This window comes from Delphinus delphis, chromosome 14 (genome assembly GCF_949987515.2).
Source record: "Delphinus delphis chromosome 14, mDelDel1.2, whole genome shotgun sequence".
Classification (NCBI taxonomy): domain Eukaryota; kingdom Metazoa; phylum Chordata; class Mammalia; order Artiodactyla; family Delphinidae; genus Delphinus; species Delphinus delphis.
This window is the reverse complement of record NC_082696.1, coordinates 33,245,196-33,253,689: the sequence shown is the minus strand read 5'-3', so window position 1 is coordinate 33,253,689 and position 8,494 is coordinate 33,245,196. Positions and strand designations below refer to the sequence as shown.

The following is an 8,494-nucleotide window of genomic DNA, read 5'->3' as shown; positions in this document are numbered from 1 at the left end:
TTACAAAGAATTCTATAAATATTTGGGAAATTAACCTTTCTTCTGGCAGAGCATTGATAGAATTCTGCCTAGGCTATAACTGAAACCAGTCCCTTCCAGTCTTACGATTTTATCTTAAGTGAAAATAAAAATTAGTCTATTTACTGATATGCTAACATAAGAGGCAAGTTTCCTGGGCTCCTTTCCCAGACCAACAACTGACTTGTGTAAAAAGTGCACACTTTTATTTGCAGTCCAGCATCTCCCTATTTAAAGTGGCAACACAACTGCTTTCCCTATAATTCCTTAATATGGTTGTTGAGAGGATTGGCATCCCTGAAATATTTTAAAATAAAAATTTAGGAAGGCTTCTGAGTGTGCCTTCAGGTTACATGAAGGGAAAAAAAAGCACAGCAATACTTGGCTGGGTAAAGGAGAGGACAAGAAATTATATTTATGTCATATAAAGAAATACTGTACTGGTATTCAAGGTAAATAAATGAAGTTGCTTCAAAGTAAAAATAAAATTTGAAACTAGTGTGCAATGGAGACAACCATATGATAGTGACAAGTCAGTTTAATTTGCCGAAGTTTTACCAGTAAAAATTACAAATGGAATCTTGAATGCAAATTATTAGTTCTAGTAGTTAACTAGTCTAATATTTGGAGAATTTGACCCAGGACAGCTGCATTTTGACTGGTACAAGATGGCTCTAATATTAAATGTTTGGTAGTTTAGATTAAATACAGTAGGAGCAACTCTGGGAAGCTAGAAGGTACAGTGAGATGTCTAAACAATGAGAGGATGATATTTGAGAAGGAGATAAAGACTCATTAGACTTTAGAAAGTAAAAGGGGTGTTAGGAAGTGCTGATTTTTAGTTAAGGAATTATGTCATAACCATATACTGGAATATAAAAAAATAGTAAACATATTGCAATATAAAGATAGTAAGTTCGGGCTTCCCTGTTGGCACAGTTGTTAAGAGTCCGCCTGCCGATGCAGGGGACACTGGTTCGTGCCCCGGTCCGGGAAGATCCCACATGCCGCGGAACGGCTAAGCCCGTGAGCCATGGCCGCTGAGCCTGCGCGTCCGGAGCCTGTGGTCCGCAATGGGAGAGACCGCAACAGTGAGAGGCCTGTGTACCACAAAAAAAAAAAAAAAAAGATAGTAAGTTGATGAGAAAGAATACAAAGTGACATCAGTCATGTTGCCTCAGAAAAATAATGTCCTAAAATCTTTCTGTATATTTTGCACATTTGGCCTCCATCTGTGATAGAGAAAAGGTGATGAGCAGAAGCTGCTATCTTCCCCGTAGAATATTTTTGACTCAGCAGCTGAAAGTGACAGCTTAAGTTATAGAAAATTGGTGGAGATACAATTAGATAAGTAAAAGTCATTTTTTTCTTTCAGAAGTTAGAGTATATAAACTAAGAAACAGAAGTTTGCGAAGCCTAAAGATCTAAACCTTAGAGGAGAGCTAAACAGAAACTGTTGACTTAGAGTGAAAAATAAAAAAGATAAAGAATGAACATGTTTTAGGATTACTGATGTTCTTTGTTTTCTCTCAGTCAGTTCCCAGTTTCCAGAGATGGAAGACAGATGTATTAAATAGTAAGCAAAACAATGGCGAAAGCAAAAACCCACCACCAACAGCCCCCCTCCAAACAACAACAATAACAACTCAATGTATTTATGAAGAAAAACACTTGAGAAGGAGGGCAAAATTGAAACTAATCAATAAATAAACATTTATTGATGTTTATTAAACAAGAAATCATTTAGCAAAAGGTTTATGATATTTATACAATTCTTGAAGTATTTTTAGAGGGAATGTATCCTTAGAAGAAAAATAATAAACTCTTTGGTATTGGGCTTAGGGGATACTTTCCAAATTTGGAAAATAGCAAGAGCTGTTTTCTGAAAAGCTGCTATCATATATAATAATAATAATAATAATAATAATAATAATGTTAAAAAGCCTTTTGATATGTGAAAAGTTCAGTTTATTAAATGTGATTCCATGATTCCACTGACATTGACTGATGACAATGCTCCCTTGAGTGCTGAATAGCAGAACTATTTTCTGGGTGCTTTGCTAGGCACCAGAGACCCTCAGGTGACAGTCCCAGTACTTGCTATTAAGCTTCTTATAATATAATGAGAAAGAGACAAGGAAACAAGAAAGTACATTACCATGTACTTTGGAGAGGTATGCTTGGTATATACATGAAATATTGATGAAAAAGCTCTAATGTCTCCAATTCTCAGAATTGGATGCTCAATTTGTAAGAGTAGAGACCTTACCTGTTTTGTTCAACATTAAATTTCCAGTTCCTAGAATAGTGATTGGCCTAGAAGAGTACTCAGAAATTTTTAAAAGAATAAAAAATTAAATCTGCCTTGGGAAGTTAGGCTAGATTTCACAATGGAGGCAATGATTCTTTAGAAAAGGCAGGCAAACAACATACCAGTATGCCCAATGGCACAGAAGCAGGCTGATTGGTCAACAGCCAGTAGTGGCTGTCAACCTTGTAGGAAGAAATGAAGTCTCTGAAGTCTGAAGATCCTGGAGAGGCAGGCAGCAGTCATTGCATTAGATGGATCAGAAATGTAGAGGATTTGATATGGATGTTTGCTGAGATAATGGAAGCAAAACGAAGATGGAGAAAAATGGAAGATGGAGAAAAATGGAGACTTTGGAAGAAAAAGAAATTTTCTTCTTGAAGGAAATGAGTTTCAACACTTTAAAAAATCTGGTTTAGACAGGTATGAATGGGTACCTCAATCAGGGCAGAGACATTTCTGAGGCTTGGAGGTGCCAGGAGAGTTTTTGGGGGTGAGGTCTGAGATGCCTATGGACATGGGGAGGCAGGCCAGGGTAAACAGCTCCTAGGGCTTGGGCTACTCTATATCATAGTATAAGTTACTTGCTGTTCAAGAATTCTCTTCCATTATCACCCAGTCTTTAGGAGGAGTCATGTCCAAAGTTATAAATTGGTCCTGGTTGACTGTGGAATATTAGGGATACCATCAGGGATACCTGGAGGACACTGCAATAAAGCCATTGATACCTAATTTGGTTACAGTTTAATAAGACACTTAGCACATTTCTTGGGCATAGAAGTCGTGCATAAATATTAGTTGCCTTTGTCTCCTCTGCCCTATATCACTGAGTACTTCAGTCATCACAAGTATTTATTTGTCTCTCACTGCTCTGTATCATTGAACCTCTCATTTAGTGTTTGATCTTTTTCTTTTCTTTTGTATAGACAATTTTTATTTCTGTTTTCCCTGTACCCTAAAATGCTTCCCCACATTCTCTCCAATAACCATGTTAATCAACTCCATTAGAAATCAGAGGATTATTTCTATCAGGATACCTAACATCAACTTAACCCTATGTGTTTATTTCCAGTGCTTGAAATTGTTTTTCATTTAGTTTCACAAAATCATGGCCAACCCTTAAGCCTCATCACAGGCCCTACCTACTCCATGAAGATACCCTCAGCCCTACTGAGTTTGTTTGGATTCAGTCTACTATTTCCTTTAGATAAGTCCCACTCATTAGGCCTTAATGATTTTGTGTGTTAGCTACAGCATCACAAATAGATTGTAAACTCCTCGCCTGTCAGGACTTGATGTGTATTTGAATCCCACGTAGTGCAAATTCCAAGGTAAGAACATGGCAGATGTTCATCAAGTGCTTGTGCTTACTGACTTAAAGAAAGGTTTTGTGTGGGTGGAGGAAGGATTCTTGAACCTCTGGACAATACAACACTTGGATCTTTCCTAACAGGGAGTGGTTAGCAGATTATTCAGTGTTGGCAAGTGCCTCTTCCACTTCTCTTCCTTGTCAGACATCTTTATGACCTGCCTTTTGTCATTCTACTATTTTCCTTCTGCCATCAACGATTTGCTTGGCTCTGCATCTATGAGATATTTATAATTATAAAATGACATGAGGTAAACATGGAAAGAATTTGTTGAATTCATCACTGAATAAGAGATGTTGCTCATCACGGGGTAATGTGATATGGCAATCCCCTAATCACTGGAATGTTCTGTGTATATTATTGAACATAACAAAAACGGAACGGTTACACCATGCACACATGACTTTACAAATTTATTCTCAGAATCGGTGAAGCAGTAACCATAAATAGCTGCTTGTATTTTGCTCTGTTATATATAAATGTAACAACTAATTATAGACCTATCTCCAGTGTCTCTGGGTTAGTCAACCAGTTATTAGATACGTACAGATTTTGCTGTTATATAAATAAAAAATGGAATAGTGCTTGGTTGAGTTTTTCTTTTTATGCTCTTTAAAGATAAAAAAATCAAGAACATTAGGACATTTATGAATGATATTAATATTGCACAAAAAAAATCAGTATAGTAAATTGGACTGCTGATATAAAATTGTTATCCCTCTCAATATCCTTATTACAGAGCTTTTTTTTTTAAACATCTTTATTGGAGTATAATTGCTTTACAATGGTGTGTTAGTTTCTGCTTTATAACAAAGTGAATCAGTTATACATATACATATGTTCCCATATCTCTTGCCTCTTGCGTCTCCCTCCCTGCCACCCTCCCTATCTCACACCTCTAGGTGATCACAAACCACCCAGCTGATCTCCCTGTGCTATTCGGCTGCTTCCGACTAGCTAGCTATTTTACATTTGGTAGTGTATATATGTCCATGCCACTCTCTCACTTTGTCCCAGCTTACCCTTCCCCCTCCCCATATCCTCAAGTCCATTCTCTAGTAGGTCTGTGTCTTTATTCACGTCTTACCCCTAGGTTCTTCATGACATTTTTTTTTCTTAGATTCCATATATATGTGTTAGCATATGATATTTGTCTTTCTCTTTCTGACTTACTTCACTCTGTATGACAGACTCTAGGTCTACCCACCTCACTACAAATAACTCAATTTCATTTCTTTTTATGGCTGAGTAATATTCCATTGTATATATGTGCCACATCTTCTTTATCCGTTCATAAAAATATGGAACGCTTCACGAATTTGTGTGTCATCCTTGCGCAGTGGCCATGCTAATATTCTCTGTATCGTTCCAATTTTAGTATATGTGCTGCCGAAGCGAGCACTACAGAACTTTCTGAATAATAATTTTCTAAGTTATCCTAAGTAGCAAATGAGAATCATGTACACAATTAATTGGAAATTTGATAAACTGAATTATGGTAGTAGTTTTCTAATGAGTAACTGATAATATTAGGAAAGGCAAGATGATATATTTTCTGCATTTGTTCTTCAGACAGAGCTGTGCTTTTACTTCTACTGACCATAACAAAAGTTTTCTCCCCGAGTTGTGACAGGGAGACAGTCATTTTTTCTCTAAGAATATCTGTGATTGTTATTCCCATGAGAAATTGCCTAAGGGTCCTCTTCTCCAGTTATAAGCTTTCTCAAAGACAAAAAGCAGTCTCTCGAAAGCCATGGAGAGTTGTGAGCAAATGAAGCCTTTCCCATGGGCATTGCTGCAGCACTTCAGGTCTAATGCCTCAGCTATGCTCCCTCAATACCTTTCAACTGATTCTTATCTTGAAATTGAATAGCGTTAGAAATTAATACTAGAAAGACTGTTTGGAAATACTTGGTGAGATCAATTTAAGAGTGACCAGTTATAGGGCTTCCCTGGTGGCGCATTGGTTGAGAATCTGCCTGCCAATGCGGGGGACACGGGTTCGAGCCCTGGTCTGGGAGGATCCCACATGCCGTGGAGCAACTGGGCCCGTGAGCCACAACTACTGAGCCTGCGCATCTGGAGCCTGTGCTCCGCAACAAGAGAGGCCACGACAGTGAGAGGCCCGCGCAAAAAAAAAAAAAAAAAAGAGTGACCAGTTATATGCTTCCTAAGTGTTATTTAAAGTTGATTAAATATGATAAGGTGAGGCAGAACTCTAAAAGGAAAAAGATTCAATATGATAGACATGTAGTACTGGTTTTGATTGTTGGTTTTTTGCAATGGCAAATGGGATGATGTGAGGTTTATGTCTAGACTTTTTTGTGGTGCACTTACACATGCTTTGTAACTGTTAATACTTAACTCTTCAATAGTTATGGATTGGTCCTTCTTTTTAATGTATAATCACATTGCCTTGTTAATAGCCGACTTCCTGTTTATGGATTCAAAGTGGCCAGAAAAGAGACTTTTTGAAAGGAGGATCACAGTCTGTGAGAAATACATTGGTGCTGATATGGTTCATGTACTTATGTTTTCAATTTCCCATTCTCTGGGAGCCCTTGTAATCTTTTACTGTGGTGACTGTTTCCACTACCATTGAGAAGCTCCTGCAGGACTCTGAGTGCACATCCCTCATGTCTACCTTTAGAATATTAATTCAAACTTCTTTTTCTCACTCATCTCTGAACACAGCCACAGACTGCTTTGCAAGATCACAGAGTTGGTGAAATTTTCTTCACTGATTTCAGCACAAGTGACTAACAATGTATAATTATATTTCTCAATGATTACTGCATTTTAACTTCAGCTTCATATAGTCCTTTTCACTAAGGTTAGAAAAAAGAGAGGTAATCAAATATATGAATTATTATTTTTTTTAATGTACCTTTGGCAGCCATGGAGGTGGGCTGTTTGAATCTTCCTCCAAGAAAGTATCAATACATTTTGTTCAACTGTAGTTAATACAGTGATCTCATAATCTACAGCTGGAAGAATTGCAGTCTCTGTCTTAGCCTTTGAGACAATCCATGCTGTTCCCAGCCAGCCCATAGTCATGACTGAGCCCACTACAGGTGCTGGTCCTGGCATATCTGTTCAATACATACAGAACTCTACTATGAGACAGTCTTTACTTCAGAGCTCCCAATTGGTTGGCTGAGATTTTGTTAAACCTACATCACTGTTAGAATATCTCCTTGTCCAATCTTTCTTATAGCTTCCTTTTCCTTTCATAAGTGTCAGATTTTCACTATCATGACCTCAAGTCTTTCTCTACAAGATTCTGCTTCCTCCAGCTTTTATCTTTTATAGGCATTATGGCTCAACAAAGCCTTTTATTTCAGAGATGACTTCCCAGGGCACTTAACTGACATAATATTTTAACTGCTTTGTTTAATGCTTAAAAAATTCACCATAGTTTATAATCTAATTACCCTTTTACTCCTTAAGTTCCCTATGAAGCAGAGCTTGAGACAAGAACTTATGTCCAGACAGCTTATTTTACTAAATTATTCTAGGGAACAAGGATGGGGCAGTTGACAGAGTGAAACAGATAATCCAAAGGTAGTTAGGATGACCACTGAGAACTACTGGGACTAAGTTCCACTACAGACCAGTGGGGAGGCTGCAGAATTGTCTCCTGGAGAAATGGAAAAGTGGAGTAATTTTCATCATCCCCAGTCTCTCACTGGTCAAGGGATGCCTTTGGGGTGTTAACTCCCTTACATTACCAGATTTGCCTGTGTATCAGAATGGCTGAATAGACTCCTACTGAAAATTCAACTGTGGGATAGAGAATCATCCTCTTGCTAGAAAGTGAGAGAGAAGAGGATGAGCTGAAGTAAGATGCAGGTGTCAACCTCTGCACAGCTGGTAGCTGCAACAGCAGCTGCAATAAAAAGTTGGGTCTAGTGGATGGGAGGTGTGGAAGGATGTGTTGGATGTAACCCCTCTAGGAGCTCCATTCCCTATCAAGTTAGGTTAAATTTCTTTCATCTTAAGGGCTTCTGACAATTTTTCATCATTTAGCATCTATTTATTAAGGAAATTCTAAAATCAACAAAATGATAATGGATGGTGTAATAGAACCCCATGGATCCAGCTTTAAAAACTAGCGATTCAATGCAATCCCTATCAAATTACCAGTGGCATTTTTTATAGAATGAGAACAAAAAATCTTAAAATTTGTATGGAGACAAAAAAGACCCTGAATAGCCAAAGCAGTCTTGAGGGACAAAAACGGAGCTGGAGGAATCAGACTCTCTGACTTCAGACTATACTACAAAGCTACAGTAATCAAGACAATATGGGGGCTTGCCTGGTGGCGCAGTAGTTGAGAGTCCGCCTGCCAATGCAGGGGACATGGGTTCGTGCCCTGGTCTGGGAGGATCCCACATGCCACGGAGCGGCTGGGCCCGTGAGCCATGGCCGCTGAGCCTGTGCGTCCGGAGCCTGTGCTCTGCAACGGGAGAGGCCACAATGGTGAGAGGCCTGTGTACCGCAAAAAAAAAAAAAAAAAAAAGACAATATGGTACTGGCACAAAAACAGAAATATAGATCAATGGAACAAGATTGAAAGCCCAGAGATAAACCCACACACCTGTGGTCAACTAATCTATGACAAAGGAGGCAAGGATATATAATGGGAAAAGGACAGTCTCTTCATTAAGTAGTGCTGGGAAAACTGGACAGCTACATGTAAAAGAATGAAATTAGAACACTCCCTAATACCATACACAAAAATAAACTCAAAATGCATTAGAGACCTAAATGTAAGACTGGGCACTATAAAACTCTT

At 38.3% G+C, this 8,494-nt stretch overlaps 1 non-coding gene across 1 annotated transcript; it reads right to left on the bottom strand.

The window, feature by feature from the left end:
* Nucleotides 1–4,991: 4,991 nt before the first annotated feature.
* On the bottom strand, nucleotides 4,992–5,098 carry LOC132437447 (U6 spliceosomal RNA). The gene has a single exon (XR_009522030.1). It is a non-coding gene; the product is annotated as a U6 spliceosomal RNA (small nuclear RNA).
* Nucleotides 5,099–8,494: the final 3,396 nt, after the last annotated feature.